This window comes from Bos javanicus, chromosome 17, assembly GCF_032452875.1.
Source record: "Bos javanicus breed banteng chromosome 17, ARS-OSU_banteng_1.0, whole genome shotgun sequence".
In the NCBI taxonomy this organism is placed as follows: domain Eukaryota; kingdom Metazoa; phylum Chordata; class Mammalia; order Artiodactyla; family Bovidae; genus Bos; species Bos javanicus.
In genome coordinates this window covers 59016372-59035468 of record NC_083884.1, presented here as the reverse complement: position 1 = coordinate 59035468, position 19097 = coordinate 59016372, and the positions used below count along the sequence as shown (strand labels likewise).

Below are 19097 nucleotides of genomic sequence, written 5' to 3'. Positions count from 1 at the left end.
AGCCTCAGGAACTGCCAGAGAATAAACTTTTCAAGGCGTGTGAAGACTCCCGGCCAGTGGCCACCCAAACCAGGTCTTTCCAGAATGGCCAGGGGAGGGGGGTACAGCCAGAAGACGGTGTAGATCGCTGCAACTGGGGAATCCCAGCCGGGCCTGAAAGACCCTAAGAAGCAGTTAATTATGATGCTGGCTCTGTAAACAGTGGCAGTGAGACCTGGCATAATGTGTAATTACACTGGTTGGAGCTAGAACTGGGCAGCGTTTTCTCCTGCGACGCTGGAGGTAACACAGTCCCCAAAGTGCAGGCTTGAGGTCAGGGCACAAAGGTAAACAAGACCCTCCCTAAGGGCAGGCAGGACTCAGTCCAAAGGTTCAAGTGCAGTAATGGTGGGGGTGAAAAGAATTTTTTCCTTCTTTTTTATATAGTGAGCAGGTAATGGGGGTAGGGGTGGAAGGGAGGACAGCACCTACTGTGTGTCAGTCTCTGTGCTCCATTGACATTATGAGAAAGGCATCTGGGGCCAGGCAGGGGGCTTGGGCATTTCTGGGACCGGGTGTCACACCTCTACAATCCTTGCCTGCCTGCCTTCCCCTCCTCCACACACATTTCTAATTACTGATACTTTAAAAATTGAGGTGAAATTCACATAACATACAATTAACCATGTTAAAAGTATACAATTCAGTGGCATTTAGTACATTCACAATCTTTTCTTTTTACAATTGAAGTACAGTGGATTTACAATGTTTCAGATATATAGCAAAGTGATTCAGTTATACATATACATATTCTTTTTCATATTCTTTTCATTATAGGTTATTACGAGACATTGAATATAGCTCCCTGTGGTATATAGTAAGTCCATGTTAGTAATGTGTACATTCACAACCTTGTGTAACCACCATCTCTACCAAGTTCCAAAATATTTTCATCACCCCAAGAGGAAATTCTGTACCCGTTACTCACTTACTCCCAGGCAACCACTAATTTCTTTTCCGTCCCTATGGATTTGCCTATTCTGGACATTTTTATACAGATAGAATCATATCACATGTGACCTTTTGGGGCTGGCTTCTTTCACATTCCTTCCTGCCTTCAAGGTTCATCCATAACTAGCATGCATCAATGCTTTATTACTTTTTATGGACAAATAATATTCCATTGTCTGCATCTGCCACATTTTGTTTATCCATTGGTGGACATTGGGTTATTTCTACTTTTTGGCTTTTACAAATAATGCTGTGAACATTTGTGGACAAGTTTTTGTGTGGACATGTTTTCAGTTCTCTTGGGTGAACTGAGGAGTGAGATGGCTGGGTCATAGGGTCACTCTAGATTGAGCTTTTTGCTGGTTTCTATGGCATATGGTGCCATAGAAACATTTCATTCTCATCTGTAATGCACAAGGGTTCTGATCCCTCCACACCCTCACCAATGCTTATTTTCTTTCTTTTATTTTTTAAAATTTATTGGGGTATTGTTGCTTCACAGCGTTGTGCTACTTGCTGCTGTACAGCGAAGTGGATAGGCCATATGTAAACACATCTCCCCTCCCTTCTGGATTTCCCTCCCATCTAGGTCACCACAAAGCACTGAGCAGAGCCCCTTGTGATAAACAGCAGGCTTTCACTAGTTATCTATTCCATGCATAGCAGTGTATACATGTCAATCCCAAAATAATCACTGATTTCTCATGGGGGCCGAGGTAAGCCTCTGTCTGCCACTGGGGCTGAAACACAGAGCCCTGTCCTCTGGAATTACAGGAAAGCCCTATAGAAGCTTTAGCCTTCCCAGGCGGCTCAGTGGTAAAGAATCCGCCTGCCGATGCGAGACGCGGATTCGCTCCCTGGGTCAGAAAGATGCCCTGGAGGAGGAAATGGCAACCCACTCCAGTATTCTTGCCTGGGAAATCCCAGGGACAGAGGAGCCTGGCGGGCTACGGTCCATGGGGTCGGAAGAGTCTGACACGACTTAGCAACTAAACAACAACGACCTATAGAAGCCAGAGTGCAGGAGGAACAATTTGGGGCCCCCTAGAAATAATTCATCGCACAGAAAGAGCTGGATAAAAAGAGCAGCTCCAAGCTACACCAGTCTTGTGGGGCCTGGTGATGAGCTCAGCGCGGCAAGCTGCCCCCAGGTACTGTGTGGGTGCCACGGAGGGAAACGGCTAAGTGTGAGTTGACAGACAGACAGCCTGGGCCTCTGGAACCCAGCCAACTTTGCCCCGGACGCCCCTGCCTGAGTGTCACTGAGAGAGGCGACGTTTGCAGCTCTAGGGAACCTGGTACAGGGCAACGCTGACGAAATGAGGGGCCACTCCGGGTACTGGGAGGTGGTGGGTACAGGGCCAAACTATGTGAATAGTCATATGGCTTCTCCCGCCTGTGAAGGAACCAAGGACAGCCATACCTTGTTTCATTGTGCCTCACAGATAGCGCATTTTTAACCAACGGGAGGTCTGTGGCAACACTGCGTCGCGCAAGTCTGTCGACGCCATTTTCCCCACGGCATTTGGGCACTTCCTGTGTCGCTCAGGTTTTGATAAGTCTCGCGATATTTCAAACTTGGTCATTATTATATATCAGTTATGGTGGTCTGTGATCGGTGATCTTTGATGTGACTAAAATGAAAAGGTTAAGACTTGCTGAAGACTCAGATGGTGGTTTAGCAATAAAGTATCTTTCAGTCAAGGTATATGCTTGGTTTTTTGGGGGGGGCATAATGCAATTCCACACTTAATAGACTACAGTACAATGTAAATATAACTTTCATATGCACTGGGAAGCCAAAAAATTCACGTGACTGGTTTTATTTCAGTATTCACTTTATTATTCCGTTCTGCTGGAATGGAATCCGCAGTAACTCAGCGGTCTGCCTGTACCTCTGCATTATACTTGTGAGGGAAGAGAACCGGAAATATTTGGCAAACAGCACTAATGACTCCCATGTATATCTAACTGTTAATAGTGTATAATCTACAATGTATTCATAGGTAAGCAATAATTACAGTGATGTTTAGGAGTGCTTCCTGTGTATCATGCACTGAGCTAAATGCATCCTTTAATGAATTCTCACGGCAATCCTGGGGCCTAGGCATTATGATCTCTAATGATTCTAGTCTGTTATTTAAGGATGCTTTAGGCTGCAAGTTACAGACAACACAGCTTAGGCTCAAATGGCCTTAACCACTAAGAAGATTCATTATGTCACATAATAAAACATCCAAGGAAGGGCACACTCCGGGGGTGATGCTTATGGCTGCATTGTATCTTCAAGGTCACCAGTTCCTTCCATCTCAGACCTGACCGCCTCAGGCTGCAGGACTTGCAACATCACATTCAAACGTCATGACCATCCAGCATCACCTTCTTAGGAGGGAGGAGGAGTTTCCCCAGAAGCCCTAGCAGACTTTCCCCCTGTGTCTCTTTGGCTGTCACTGGATCACATAACCATTGGGGAACCAATCCCAGCAAGAGAAAGGGGAGCCCCATGCTTGACATCATCGTTTGGGTTTAATACATTCTGGGGAGATGGGAAGAGTGGGGTTAAGCACATTGAACAGATCCAGTGTTTGCCGCCTTCTTGACCTCCTGGATTTTCAGGGAAGCAGCCCAGGCAAGGGTGGTCCTGAGCCCTCCAGCCCAGTCACCCTCCACTCCTGATTTCCTTGTTAGCCATGGTGTCCAGCACCTGGGTATCATCTGCCTTCGATCCCCCCCTCCAGCATCTAGCCAACCAGTGACCCCACACGTCCATTCCAATCAGCGAGCCCAGCTCAGAGCCAGCCAGACAACTTTCCATTTTGCTCCTGATCATGTGTCCACCCACATCAGCCTTTCCCAGCTGCCCGCAGGGCCGAGGCCTCTCAGAACTGCTCCTGTGCAGTCAGACATATCGGGCTGATCAGCAGTTCTGGGCAGGGGGCCAGCAGGGGCAAGGGCCTTTCTGGTTCTGTCTGTCTGCGTACGTCAAGCTGTTCCCAGCCAGCGGCTCCAGCACCATCAGGCAACACGGCAGGGCCTGGCTCTGTCAGTAGAGGAGCCATGCAGTTAGAACCCCGCCTGTTTTGCCTGGGGTTGGGTGAAGGCGATGGACAATGGTAGTGAGGGTTTGGGAGGAGTAAAAGGTAGGGATGACAAAGGAAGAAGAAAAGAAGAGAGCAAGAAAAACACAAGGAGATTCCAAGACAGCGGAGATCTCATCTTAGTCCTGCCTGCCTGCACCCCTAACACCTAACAGAGTGCCTGGCACAAAGCAGAAAAGAGTTGGTTCAACTGGTCTAAACAATGGAAGAGAGAGAGGTGATCCCAAGAGCAAGGAGGGGGAGGAAGAGGAGAGCGACACAGAGAACAGAGCAGGGCAGGAAGGGCTGGTGAGTGTAACCCCTCTTGTTTGTCTTTCCATCCCGTCACTCTCGAAACCCCTGGTTTACTGAGGCAGCTCCGCAAGTGTTTATCTTGCTGAACCAAGTGAAGAGGAGGAAAGGGGAGCCAGAGTCAGACAGGAAAGAAGACAGAAGGAAGAAAACCCCCGGGGGAAGGGGCTCTTGTGGAGGAGGGAGATTGTGAGACAGAGAGAGAGAGAAAGGGAAGGGGAGGTCAGTAATCAGAAAAGAGAACAGGCAGGACCAACCCAGCAAAGGAAGAGGAAGGAAAGAGGTGAGGCAGGCAACTGGGAGTGGGGCAGGCTCGGCCTTTTGATGAAAATGCACATTAACAAACGTGCTGCGATCTGACAAGTGCCAACAGGCCCATCGCAGAGTTAAAAAGTGCTACAGCTGTCAGGGTTTCAATTTTTAAGTCAGCACTTTTCTTCTCGTTCGCATGCTGGGATTCTGCAACTATGGTCTTCCCCGCGCATCTCCGTCAAGCACCTGGGGCTTGTCCTGGAGGGTGGGGTGGGTATGTTGGGAGAGTCCATGGGCTGGGGGGAGGGGGGTGTGGCTGCTGCCCCTACAGCAGTTGTGGAAGTGTTCTGTGGAGGGAGGGGACGGGAAAGCAGGTAAGGTTTTCAGCAGACACTGGGAGGACCCAAGGCAATGAACCTCTATGTACTGGGTTGAATAGGGTTCCTCCAAGTTCATGCTCATCCAGAACCTCTGAGTGTGACTGTAGCTGGAAATTTGGTCAAAGACCTTGAGGTAAAATCATCCTGGGTTTACGATGGGCTCTAAATCTGATGACTGGGGTCTTATAAGAAGAGGAGAGGATGCAGAGCCAAAAGGAGAGAAAGGCGGTGTGAAGACAGAGACTGCAGTGACACAGCCGCAAGCTGAGAACACCGAGGACGGCCTGGAGCCACCAGAAGCTACGAGGAGGCAAAGAACCCACTCTCCCCTAAAGCCTCCAAAGGAACCCTTGATTTTGGACATTTGGCCTCCAGAACCGAGAGGGAATCGTTTCTGTTGTTTTAAACTCCCCACTTCCAGGTAACTTGTTACAGCAGCCCCAGGAGACTAATACAAGCTCCTGCCTTAGGGGACCTATTTTGCATGCTCTTGGGTCTGATGGAATGGAGGGCATGACTGTCAGAAATGAGGGAGGGTGCCTGGCTCTCAACCCAGTCCCATCCAGTCTCCAGAGCTGGAGAGTGACTTTTGTCCCCACACAGGAATCACATTGACTCTCTGCTCTCCAGAAGAGAACTCAGGTTCCTGCCCTGGCAGCTGGAAGTTCTGTCTGGGGGCGGGGTGGGGGGCAGCTGGGGAGTGGGGGCGGCTGGGGTAGGAGGGGCTTTCATCCAGGTGTGCATTCAGGGGCTAACAGAGGCTCAGGAGTCCACCAGACCCCACAGGACCTGGGCCCCACAGGACATAGTGGCTCTCCTGGGTGGTCCTTCAGCAAAAGCTATGACCAAGTATCAAGTCCCACAACTTCCAAGGTGTATGAGTTTCCCTTGGTCTTGCCTTCAACTCTGGGCTTTGAAAACAGCCTCCTCTGAAAAATGAGAAAGAAAATTCCTTTTTCCCATGGTCACTAGGAGAATTAAAGAAGAAAATGTACAAGAGGAGCCTAGACAAGGCTTTAGGAGATGGTGATGAGGGAGATGAAGATCTCTCCAAGCCAGTGTCTGTCTGGCCCTGGATGGTTATAGTGGGCCGTAAGGAAAGATGCCCTCTGCCCTTTAGCAAAATTGGCCACAAATGTGTGAAAATATTAGAAAACTATTAAAATACATGACAATAGCAAGTGACTGGGATTTGGCGCCGCCTGACTGGGATCAGGTCTGACAGGGGGTCACGCAGGCAGGAGGTAGCATCACATGACTAACTCATCCAAGTTTGCCTGGGACATGCCTGAGTTAAGCACCAAAAGTCCCCTAGCCTGGACAAACAGGGACAGCTGGTCACCCTACACGGAGGTAGACTTCAGGTGGACCTTGAAGGAATCATTCCTTCATTCGTCCATTCTCTGAACGTTTTTTGAAAGCTCACCAAAGGCCAGACTCTTTTGGGCACTGGGGACACTGGACACAGCTCCTGCTTCCAGATCATTCGCTGGCATACTTGTATGCATACATCTATCATTCAGGAAAGCATCTATTGGGCAGCTGCTGTGTGCCAGGCACGCAGGTGCAGTGATGGCAAAGACGAGTGACATCATTTCTGATCTCAAGATGCTCACGTCAAGTCGGGGGGAGGGTGGCAGTTCGTCCCTTCCAGTGCAGGAAGAGTTGCTGCAGCATGCAGTGGGTGGAGAGACCTCAGGAGAGAAAAGGGACTCCCAACCCCATTAAGGCTGTGTTTCGGTGGCAGTTGAAAGAATTTTCTGGAAAGAGGTTGCACTAAGAGGTGGCAGGCACCAGTCAGAGAAATGGAGAAGGGTACTGAGGCAAAAGAATCAGCCAGAACACAGGTGGCCAGGCAGGGTGCCTGGAGGAAACATAAGTGGGGCACGTGTGTGCAGAGAAAAGCCTCAGGCACCTGGCAGGGAGGTGGTCAAGATGAGGACAGGCAAGGAGAAGGAAAGGGAGGAGCGAGCCTGGTCTGCAATGGCACAGAGGATGGAGCTGGCAGGATCTGTGGCAGGGTCTTGACTGAAGGGAGGCGTTTAGGCCCTGTGCCCACCCTGGCTGGGAGTGGGGCAGCTGTCCTGGCTGCTGGCGCAGAGCACCATGGGGAGGTGCAGGGGAGGAAGGGCACACGAGCTCAGCTTCAGGACCAACACTTGCTGGGAGAAACAAGGAGAACAAAGAAAAGCCAGGACCCACTGAACATCACCCTACACTTGGGCCCCAGTTTGGGGGGCTGGATGATGGCACTGAGCCTTCCTTGGAGTTTGGATCAAGCATGCACATTGTCCCTACTTGTCCTGTAATTTTTTCCATCCAAAGAATAAACACCTGTTGAGCATCTTGGAGCGGGGCCCCACTACTGAGAAGACTAAACTGGGTATTGTGAGAGAGAGCAAGCCCTGGGGGTCTTGCCTAGGGGCTTGAGGGCGCATGGGGCCAGGGCAGGTCTCCCCAAGCTGATCCCCAAGGATCCAGAGATGCTAGACTTGGGAAGATGCGGGGAGAGGAGGAGAGTTCCACGCCAAGCGAACAGCATGTGCAAAGGATCAGAGGTGGGAACGAGCCGCATATATGGAAGGAGCAGAGGGGCATGGAAAGGCTGGGAGATCTGGGGCCAGGGGAGGTGAGGCAGGTACAGAAGTGGGCCGGGTCAGATGAAGGCTGGTGGAAGGGAAAAGTCAGTGAAAAGGCTCTCCTTCTCATTGGACGTGGCGGGCCAGACACACAAGCGGCCTGTCAGCATCAGAGCTGAGGTTGGGACCCAGAACCCCAGCTTCCCGATTTCCTTTTAATCTGACCCTGTTTCCCCTTCTGGGGAGGTGAGGACAGCGGCTCAGCTGGTGGTGTAGGGGGAGACCTTTCAAGATTCTGCTGCCGCCCCAAGAAAGGCTAGGTTCATCTGGGCCATGGGGCATGGCCCCCAGAGCCCAGAACCAGCCTGCACTCGCTGCGCAGTCTTTATGTCTGCCCCTTAATTTCCAAGCCTTTCAATTTCCTGATCTTGGAGAATTTTACAGACATGGTGTGCGTGGCTGGCTGTAATAACCGTCTGTTGAATAAATGACCCCTTCTGTCTTGACTCACAGGTAGTTAAACCTCATGCTGAGAGCAAAGGTGAAGCCACTGGGGCTGGGGGGCGGGGGTGGTTTGCTTTGCCAGTGACCTGCAGGCTGTCTTCACTCTTGGGGGCTTCAATTTGTCATTGACAGAACATGACTAACAATGTTTATTTAACTCCTTTGGTGTTTTGGAACTGCTTAAGCAAAAATATTTGGCGTAGGAAATGCTTCGTGAATACTGTTGTTGAGTCTCCTTCTGGTCAAAGCTCCCCAGTTTTCCTCTAGGGAGCCACCTCTCCCCTACCACCCTTATGCACAGTCCCTTTGGGTACCAGTGAGTGCATCCTTCAGCTCCAGGGACCATGTGACTCTGGACTCACCAATCAGAACCCTGCATTTTCCGGCCAAAGGGGCTGAATGGGAAGTGAGCATGTGGCCCAATCAGAACCAACGGGACTTAATGATTTTTGTTACTGCCTTTGGAAAACCCTGCTCACTCTTCTCTGCTGGACTTGAAGCTGGGAAAATGTGGTGGGGGCTGCTGGTGGCCATCTCGTGGAAATTGAGAGTGGAATCAATATGGAGTTCTGGTGACATTTGCACTCCTAGATCCGACAGTGCCTAAAGCCCACCTCTCCTCTAGGCTTTTCGTTAAATGCATCAAGAAGTTCCTCATTTTGCTTTAATCAGATTGGGTTGGGCTATTGCCTGTTTGAAATCTAAAGAGCCCTGATAAGGTCATCGTGTAGATAGGGGTCAGCAAACCATGGCTTTTGGGCCAGATCCAGTCTGCTGCCTACGTTCCCCCTCCCCACCATTAAGGGCTTTAGTGAGATATAATTTACATAAATTATTTCACCCATTTTAAATATAAAATTTGATATATGTTTGTGAATATACACAGCCATGCAACCAGCACCAAAATCAATTTTTGGAACATTTCCGTCCACTCCCAAGATTTCGCTCGTGTTCCCTCTTTTTTATGCTTTATCAGTAAATGAATGTTTTTTATTTTTATTGATATTTTTGGTGGTGCTGCTCAGCATGTGGGCTCTTAAGTCCCTGACCAGGGATTGAACTTGTGTCCCGTGCATCGGAAGCATGAAGTCTTCAGCACTGGGCCACCAGGGAAATTCCAGTGAATGAAATTTTTAACAGCAGCTCTACTGAGATATGATTCACATACCATAAAAGTCACTCATTTATAGTGTACAGTTCAATGGCTTTTAGTATAGTCACAGATATGTGCAGCCATCACCACAATCAATTTTAGAATATTTTTACCACTTCAAAAAGAAACTCTTTTGGCCACCAGCGCCCCACCCCTCTCAATCCCCTGATTCTTCCACTCCAGCCCTAAGCAACCACTAATCTACTTTCTATTTCTATGGATTCACCTATTCTGGACACTTTGAATAAGTGGAATCATGTAGTACGTAGCATTTTGTGTCTGGCTCCTTTCACTTAGCATAATTCAAGACTCACCTGTGTTGTAGTGTGTATCAGACATACTACATTGCTTTTTATAACCAAGTGATATTCCCCTGATGGGCAGACCACATTTTGTTTATCTAGTTATCAGTTGATCGCTGTTTGGGTTGTTCTCTCTTTTTGACTCTTATGACGTTTAATTCATGACTGTTGGGCTGCTATGAACATTAGCATACAGATTTTTGTGCAACACATGTTTTCAGTTCTCTTGGGTATACCCCTAGGAGTAGAGTATATCCCTGAGTCACATGATAACTCTACGTTTAACCCTTGAGGTACTACTATTTTCCAAAGTGCTGTGCCATTTGACATTTCCATCAGTGGTGTACGAGAACTCTGATTTCTCCACATCCTCACCAATGCTTGTTATCTGACTTTTCAATTACAGTCCCCTTAGTGGGTATGAAGTGCTGTCACCTGTTTTTATAAATAAAGTTTTATTGTAACACAGCCACACTCATTTGCCACTTCGATATTGCCTATGGCTACTTTTATGCCACCAGGGCAGAACTGAAGAGTTGACAAAAAAAGACGATGTGACCTGTAGAGCCTAAATGTTTACTATCTCACTTTTTACAGAAGAAGTTCTCGAATCCCTGATTAAGACCCACTCTTTCACTTTTTTTGTAACAGGAAACTTAGGCTCAGAGTTCTCTCTCTATTCAGTCCCTGTATCATGGGAGACAATATTACAAGATGTGGTGAGAATTAAAAAAGGCAGTCAGTAAGGTACCTAGCCCAGGGGTAGATATTCATTAAGTGTGACACAGCCCCAGAAGCCGAGGTGCCCAATACCTGGTCTAGTAGTTCACCCAATCCCTAATTTCCCGTCTCGATGCTTCTTCCATCAGTCAGCTGGACCCAGCTGAGTTACTAGTGTGCACACTGGCCCTTCCTTACCCTACTCTGACGTACATTGGACATAAAATGAGATTCCCTACATCTGGTAACATCACTCAGCATGTAAAATGCAGCCCTCCCTCCTCCCCAACGTCCTCTACTCTCTGCTGTCCTGTGGGCCTCTGGCACATCATTGCTTTTGCTGGCCTGCAAGGCTACTCTCACAGCTCTGCAGCCGTCACCTCTTCCTGGCTCTGTGTCAGAGGGTCAGCCTTCTCTGGTCCCCACAGTCACTTCCTTCCCACATGCAGCCATGCACCACAGAACAGGTCATGCATGCTTTCATAGTTGAGAACATGGGCTCTGTCTGAAGTCAGGGTCTGGCCCTGGGACCTCGGGCATACCAACCAACCTCTTTGGGCCTTGGTTTTCTTATCTGCAAAATGGGGATAGCTGAGTCTACCTCTTAGGGCTTCACTGAGTAATAATTAAAGGAATAGAATGCCCAAGAAGCTCAAAGCATAGTGCCTGGCGTGCTCAGTTGCTCAGTCGTGTCTCACTCTTAGTGACCCCATGGACTGTAGTCTGCCAGGCTCCTCTGTCCATGGGATTACCCCAGCAAGAATACTGGAGTGGGTTGCCATTTCCTTCTTCAGGAATCTTCCCGACTCAGGAATCGAACCTGTGTCTCCTGTAGCTCCTGCATTGGCAGGTAGGTTCTTTATGACTGAGCCACAATAAATGTGTTCTTGGAAAACGGGTAGAAAAGAGTGACTGCTGCAGCTGTGCAAAGGGCTTTCTGTACATTCTTTCCATGATACAATGGGGATGAGGGTTCAGAGACATGAAGTGAGCTTCCCAAGGTCACACAGCAAGTGAGGGATAGAGTTCTGTCCCTAACTCCCTGTGCCACCTTGAGCCAGGCCTCTCCCCTTCCCAGGCCTCCATGCCCCCATCTGTCCCCAACACTGGGGTGATGATCTAGAAGACCTCCTCCTGTTCTAGGTCCAGGGTCCTAGCTCCCTCAGGGTCCATCTCCTGGCAGGGGAGTGCCTTATCTATCTGTCACTCATCTGGCTTCCTGACCAGCCAGCAGTGCCCACATCTGTCCCACTTGCTGCCCTCCCTTCCCCAGCCCTTCCGTCTCTTGTTTTTGTGTCTTAAGAGCATCACCTTCTTCCTGCACAACTGACTCAGCCAGGAAGCATGGGCTTGGGGTCCTACAGGTATTTCTACTCTGGCTAATTTGTTTTCACCAAGTGCCAATCTGATGGTTCTGAAAACTTCCCTTTGAGTTGGAAATAGGGGCTTGCTGCCACTACTGTGGCAGGGTCCGGAAAGAATCGTTACTCAACTGGGATCTGTGAAATGACTCCTCTACAAGCCCTCTCATCTGAGTCAGCCATCCAGGATGCTGTAAAATCTGTGGGAAGAGACCCCTGATGGGAACTTCAGTCTTCACAGTCACTCTGTCTGGAGCAGCCGACTGTCCCTGCCCACTTCCTGCCACCTGCTCCCACTCTACATGGTTGACTTTCTCTTCTTTCGAGTCTTGTCTAGGAATGTCACCTCCTTAGAGAAGCCCTCCCAGATTGCCCCATCTAAGTAGCTCCCTCCCTCTGCTCCTCTCATCCTCATTTCTCGTTTGCTTCCTTCAGCATACTTGACCCAAGTTACAGTTTTACACATTCCTGTTGATTTGTTTGTGTGGGTGTTGAGTATTCCAGGTCCTGGGCTGGGGTAGGGGGATAAGGCCCTCATCTGGGTTTTCCATCAGTCTGGAACCCAGCTCTCTCAGTGCCCAGCGCATAGTAGGTACTCAGTGCCTTTTGGCGGAATGAATGAAAACCTTGTTTGGAGCAGTGAGGGAAGCCTGGGGAAGCTGCTCTTTGGCACTGAGAAAGCGCCGAGCTGGAGGGTCCTCCTGCTGGGAGCTGACTTCATCGCCAAACTTGTCCAGAGGCTACAGGGCCGCACGGAGGGCACTGTGTGTACAACTATCGTCGCAGCTCTTCAGACTTCTGAACAAGCTGCCTTCCCAAGAAAACACATTACAAAGAGCATGCCCCCCGCCCTCCTGCTCAGACAGCCAGCGTCCCAAGAACCAGCCCTTTGTTTATGATAATAAAGCAGGGGCCATGGCAACACACTGTGATGTCATGGGAGTATGAAGTCATAAATCCTTCCAGGGGAAGAGTAGGACAGAGTGGACACAATGGAGTCCGAGCCTCCCCTGGCCTGGCTGGGACTGTTTGCTGGATATGTTTTTCTCACCCCGAGGGGCTCATTTCTTTTTCTTTATGCCTCTTCTTTTTTTCTTGTTTCCCTCTCACTCTTTTTTTTTTAATCCCCAAGTAAAAGAAAATTAAAATAAATAAATAAAAGTTTTAAAAGACTCCAAGTGGAAAGATTTGTTCCAGGAATTTCCTGTTGGCTAATGTCCAGTTAGCAGGGAACACCAGCAGTCATGTGAACAAGGCTTGCTCGTCCTGGACCTGCCACAGGAAAACTTCCCTGATCCCCCAATTTCATGGCTGAAATGGGGCAAAGACTTGGAGGGTTGCTGGGCTTGGGACCATGGGGTTTGCAAGGAAATCTTTCCCTTGCTCACTTTCTCTGTCTTTCCTTCCACTCAACCGTTCTCCCTCTGGCTCTTTTTCCATCTTTTTCTCTCCTCACTGCTCTCACTCCGTCCTGCCTTCTCTGGATCTGGCTTCCTCTCTCTCTCTGTTTTCCCCCAGGACTCTCAGTGTGTCTCCTTCCATCTCAGTCTCCATCTCTTTCTCAGTCTCAGTGTCTCTGTGTCTTTCTTCCTCGGGGCTTCTTTTCTCCTGCCGAGTCTGTCTCTCCCAGTCTCTGGCTCGGTCAGCCTCACTGTTTTTGCCTCCCTGTCTCTCCCTCTCTCGCTTGCTCACTTGCCTCTCGTCTTTCCCCTGTGCTCATGTTACTATAACAAATCAACATTTCTGACTCAGAACACTGAAGGGTGGGCCCACTGCCCGTGCTTTCTGATCTGCAGGCTGAGCAGCGAGGGGTCCAGGTTTCCGGCTGGGGGCTCCAAGTGGCAGGAGGCGCACGGATGCTGGACGCCTGCACCCACCTCAAGGAACTTGTTGGGCCCGCGATTCAGGAGCTGCAGGCGCAACTGGAGAAAGGGTAGCCCGCTGCCTGCCAGGGCCTACAGACCTTCTGGCGACACGCACCTCCCCCAGCCAGCCCCTTCTCTGATGCTCATTTGGAGAAGGAGGGAGGGGGTGGGAAGGCGGGGCGGGGGAGACTCTTCCAATCGCTGACCACCCCAGGGCCTGCCCAGAGCCTCCTCTGATAACCCATATTGTGTCCTGCACCAGCCCCCATACTAAACCTAAACTCAGGGGTTTTTTTTTCTACCTCAAGCCTACTGACATTTGGGCTGGAGAATCCTTTGTGGTGGGGGCTGTCCTAAGCACCATAGGTTGTTTAAGAGAATCCCTGGCCTCCACCCACCAGATGCCAGTAACATCCCTCCCCCCAAATGTCCCCTGAGATGGGGGAAATAAATCACCACTGGGTGAGACTCATTGCTCTAAACTGTCTCTGTTCCTGTCCTTCTACCCAAATGCCTCACTCTCATTTTCTCCCTTGCTAAAACCATCCACCACTCCCCTTTATTATTATTACTATTAACACCATAACAGACATCTATGTGGGACTTTCTATGTGGCCAGGAACTGTGCTAAGGGCTTTGGATATGTGTATGCATGCGTGCTCAGTCGTGTCTGACTCTTTGTGAGACTCTTTGAGACTGCATGGACTGTAGCCCACCAGTCTCTTGTCTGTGGGATTCTCCAGGCAAGAGTACTGGAGTGGGTTGCCATTTTCTCCTCCAAGGGATCTTTCCAAGCCAGGGATCAAACCTGAGTCTCTGGTGCCTCCTGCATTGGCAGGTGTGTTCTTTAGCACTGAGCCATCTGGGAAGCCACACTTTGTATAAACGTGAACTAATTTCTTAGCGCTTTTCTCTAGGGCTGCTGAGGTTGGTCACAATAAAGCAATGCCCCTTAGCTCAGGGCTAGGCTGGTAGATATCGCTATTATTGCTTCTGCATGTGGGTCTTAGTTTCCCCAAACCCTTTCATGCCTCTGTGCTTCTGCACCTGCCCTTTTCTCTGCTCACATGGCCCGTGCCCCCTTTTTCCACCTAGCACCCTCCCGTGCTTCCCCCAGGACCTGTTTCTGATCTGATTGGTTCTCTAAAGCCTTTCCTTGGGGCCTGAAGCACCCTTGGGCTCCTCTGTTGGAGACGCATCTCTTTTTCAACAGTTCCTGTAGTGGACACCTGCCCCTACTCCATCCCCCCAACAACCTTCCCCACCCCACAAGTTGGGAGCTGGGGATGGTGAGTGGGCAGGGGCCATGGTTCATGCATCTCTTTGTCCTGGTGGCAGATGGGGTTGGGGCTTGGTGACCATTGAAGGTGCTGATGAGAGTAAGTCAAGGACGTTGGCTGGGAAGACTAGAACAGGAATACAAATGGGGAGGAGGAGCTGGCCCAGCTCCAAGCCCGCTCACCCCATCTGGGTCCACACGGTCCAGCCACTCTCTCTTACAGACTCCAGGGGTGGCTGTGTGAACCAGGCCTGCCCATCAAGGGAAGTCCCCCACCCCCACCCCCGTCCCCAGCCACAGTAAGTTGGCTTGTGGAGGGACACATGACTCAACTTGGTCCAATGACATTTTTTTTTGGAAGAAAGAGGACTTAAAGGTACACTCAAGGGTCCTACAGCCTTAATGGCAGCTGGAGGAAAATCCAAACCAAGAGAGGCAGGACTGCAAGATGGAGGAAGAGCCCAGACGTCAGCACTTGAAACCCTCGGTCAGGTGATGCCTGAAGTTTCCACCTTGAACTCTCCACTTCTGGGGCTAAAAATTTGCCTATTTCATTGAAGCTGTTTGGAGCGAACTGTCTATCCCTTTAGGTCAGGCCACCTGACTTCCCAACAAGTACCCTTTGCCCTGCAGCACCTCCTACACCCTCATCCAAGTCCTCCTGGTGGGAAAGTCCTTCATCCTTCTGGTCTCAGACCCAAGAGCTCCCCCCAACCAACGAGGGACACCTGGGGGCCCCCTTAGCTCTGCACACTGTTTGCTGCCCGCCCTCCCTCAGCAAACTCAAGGTGATACTTAAACCAGGAACTGAAAAAACATCCACGTGTCCCCAGGGAGGAAGAGGGAAGTGCCTCTCACCTTGGGGGTCTGTCTGCTCAGTGTCAGATCAAGACATGAGGCCTCTGCACAGATCGACGGAAGGCGGGCCTGGGGGGAGGGCTCGCCGGGGCCCACACCTGCACGTCTCCCCCGCGAGAGATGAACAGGGTGCTCGACTTCCACCGCAGCCCCACCATCTCTGTATACAGCCCTGCCACCTCGACCCTAGAGCCTGGTCAAAGGCAACTCACTAAAAAGTGAGTCATGGAGGATGGGGGGAGCGTGGCACCAGTCACTAATGTCGATGCAGCTGCACCTTCTAGAATGAAGTACAGATGGGCGAGTGTGCACACGTGTGTGCGAACCCAGTGGGTGAACTACCGTCCAATGCGTGCTGCAGATTGCATGTTCATGCCAACAGCATGGTTTGCGTGCGCTAGGAGGCATGTGTGCGCTAGGAGGCATGTGTGCGCGCCCGCACGCGCACACGCCTCCAGGGCTAAGCACTTTGAAGCACCGCTCTGCTCAGGATTCTGAAATCTTAAACCTGGAAACAAACATGGGGCATGGTGCTGTCAGGCAGTGAGTGCAAGTAAAAGCCAATGGACAGTTCTTCACTGTACCCAAGGTGGCCTCCACGCTATCCAAACGTAACGGTTCTCCAGTATCGGGGATTCTGGGAGGCACCCCAGACTCATCAGCGCTCATGCCACTTCCCACCCTCACGCCCAGATGGTGGTGCCTGCGATATAATCGCGGTATAACCCCCCTCAAGGCTGCGAGCCATGGAATAAATTTCGAGCCATGCTATAAACCGTGCTTTTGGATGTCATTGAGCGCTCCCGTGCCAATGACATCACCGTTTCCATGGCAACTAATATAATTAACATGAGAGAAAGTGCAAGGAGAAAGAGAAAGGAAAGAGGGAAAACACCAAGTCTAACCCCAAACAGAGCAAATTACACGGTGGGGGAGAGAGAGGGGGGCCGAAGGGGTCTATAAAATGTTTTACTGCCACTTGTTAGGAAGGCCTGACATAACTCTGTTCATGGCTTCGGGGGTAATGAGATCATTTGCAAACTGTATCTCTCACAAAATACAGAAAGGGCTTTGTCGCCTTCACAGTTTATGGAGTTGAAACAGAGGAGCCTGCTCCAGGTGAAGCAGGAACACCTCCGCCTCCCTCCCTGTTCAAGGTTCCTATTAAGCCAGAGCCTACTGGACCTGGGTCCCAGAGGGACTTAAACAGTCGCGGGTTTGGTCCTCTGGGCATTAATGTCCTCACACTGAAACATACCCAAGTGTGAAGCAGAAATGGGCAAAATGATGCAGCAGACACTCCTAGTTGACTGTGAGTGGTGGAAACATCTCACATCCCATTCGGGCTTTCCAGCACCTAAGAGATTTTCGTGAATTATCTTGATCAAGCTTAGTCGACTCTGGGCACCTCCTGTTTTACACCCACTCTACAGATGGGCACATTGAGGCTCAGAGAAGAAAGCACACTTGAGTGGGCTGAGCTGAGTCTAGGACCCAGCTCTGTCTGACTCCTGGCACAGGGACCTCTCCACCGTCTCAGTCATCCCAACCATTTCACAGCTGTCAGCTAACTCCGAGTGGGACTGGAAGAAACCCCCAGCCCAACCTTGGCTTTCAGGCCACTTGCAGGGTAAGTTGTCATTCTTCTTCACTGTGCCTCAGTTTCTCTAGTTTCCCATTACTTGATAACATTGAGCTGGTCTGGCCCAGAAAGGTGGTGCCCTCCGTGTCCGTGGCCAGCCTCATGTCAGAGTCAGCTGGGCCCACGAGAACACCTCATGCAGGGCTCCATCCCATGGAGAGGTGGGGCTCCTCAGAAGGATTTGGGGTGCAGTGTGGGGTGGGGACACCAAGCACAGTGAGGGCAGGATTGGCTATGTGTGGAGCCCAGTGCAACAGTGCAAATTGAACACGTGGCACTCTCACTCACGAGAGAGGAGCAGTGCTATTAAAGGTGCTAATATATAAAAAGCCTTTTCCTTCTCTCTCAACTTGTCAGAGTGTTTGTATTAGCTATTCAATGCTGTGTTCTCTTCGGCATGGAGATACCTGGGGGGCAAACGCTGACCCAGGTGCCCAGGACCACTGGCCGCTGGGTCCCCATCCCACCACCTGCTGAACTAACTTGCTGTTCCTGCGCAGGGTGGAGAAATTGATCAGGACATCTTCCCCTTCCATAAGCCTGCCACCCCAGCCCCTGGTGGACTATGACCCCAGGTACCAGGTAGCACTTAGCACCTGGATTGGGGGTGTGCAATAGGCTTGCCCTCTCTGAGTCGCCTGCTGACTGCACCACGGCACTGCCAGTCTGGGGTACAGAGAAGTTTGCCAGTCTGTCCTTGTGCTGAGACGCTGCAGGACACACATGCCTAGCCCCAACTCTCCCTGTGACACCCACAGTCTCCTGCCAGGGATAGGGTAGGAATTGTTACTGGGTGGGGCTGAGGAGAGGTTGAGAGATTCCCTCCTGGGGAGATGAGAAGGCCCGGGGAGCGAGACCCGAAGTCAAAGCTCCAAGCCCTCTGTGCTTGTTGCCTTGCCCCACTGACTTCCACTTACAAAAGAAATCCAAAGATAAACGTAGTAAGCATGCCAAGATGGTAACAGCAGAGCCTCAGTCTCCAAGTACGCGCGCCCCGAGTGATGGGACCTGTCCGTTGCCTGCCCGTGCAACCAGCTGGACCGTGAGTCTTGTTGACTGTGATTCTAAGTACGATTTCCTGTGGTGGAAAAAAGAAAGATTCCCTAGCTAGAAAGAATGTGAATTGTAAATGATAAGATAAAAGATAAAGATAACCCCTGGGGTGGAAGGGGGATGGAAAAAGAGTAACTTTTCGGGAGAGAAACCTGACAAACGCTACCTCCACCTGGAGATCAAGGTCAACATCAAGTGTAAATCAGAGGTGAGAAGCGTGGCACTTTACCTCTGTGGTCTTCCTCCCCAGTACCTATGACCCCAGTCTAGTCAAGAGAAAAACTTCAGACAAATTTTAATGCGGGGAGGGGGTTGCGGCTGGAGTCCAGCAAAATCCCTGACCAGAAATCCTCAAAACTGCCAAAGTCATCAAAAACAAGGAAAAGTCTGAGAAACTGCCACAGGCCAGATGAGGCTAAGGAAACACAATGATTAAATGTAATGTGGTTAACTGGATGGGGTCCTGAGACAGAGAGTGGACATTAGGGAAAAGCTAAGGAAATCTAAATATAAAGTATGGGTTTTAGTTAATGGATTTGTATTGGCTCCTTCATGGTGACAAATGGACCAGACTAATGTAAGATATTAAATATAAGAGGAAATTGGGTGTAGGGTATAAGGGAACTCTCAGTACTATTGAAACAGGAGGGAAGGGGGCAGGGCACAACCTTTGAAAGAATGACATAGCCCGAGGACAAAACATAAACAGATTAGAATCAAATGGGTCCAAGATGGCGGACAAATCAACTTAGACTAGGCTTCGACTGAGC

General features: G+C 50.2%; 1 long non-coding RNA gene across 1 annotated transcript in view; it reads right to left on the bottom strand.

The window, feature by feature from the left end:
* The window catches only part of LOC133228875 (uncharacterized), a 93988-nt gene extending 91359 nt beyond the window's left edge, over positions 1 to 2629 (bottom strand). The window contains exon 1 of the long non-coding RNA XR_009730394.1: positions 2414 to 2629. This is a non-coding gene — a long non-coding RNA (uncharacterized LOC133228875). The remainder of the gene's footprint in view (positions 1 to 2413) is intronic.
* Positions 2630 to 19097: the final 16468 nt, after the last annotated feature.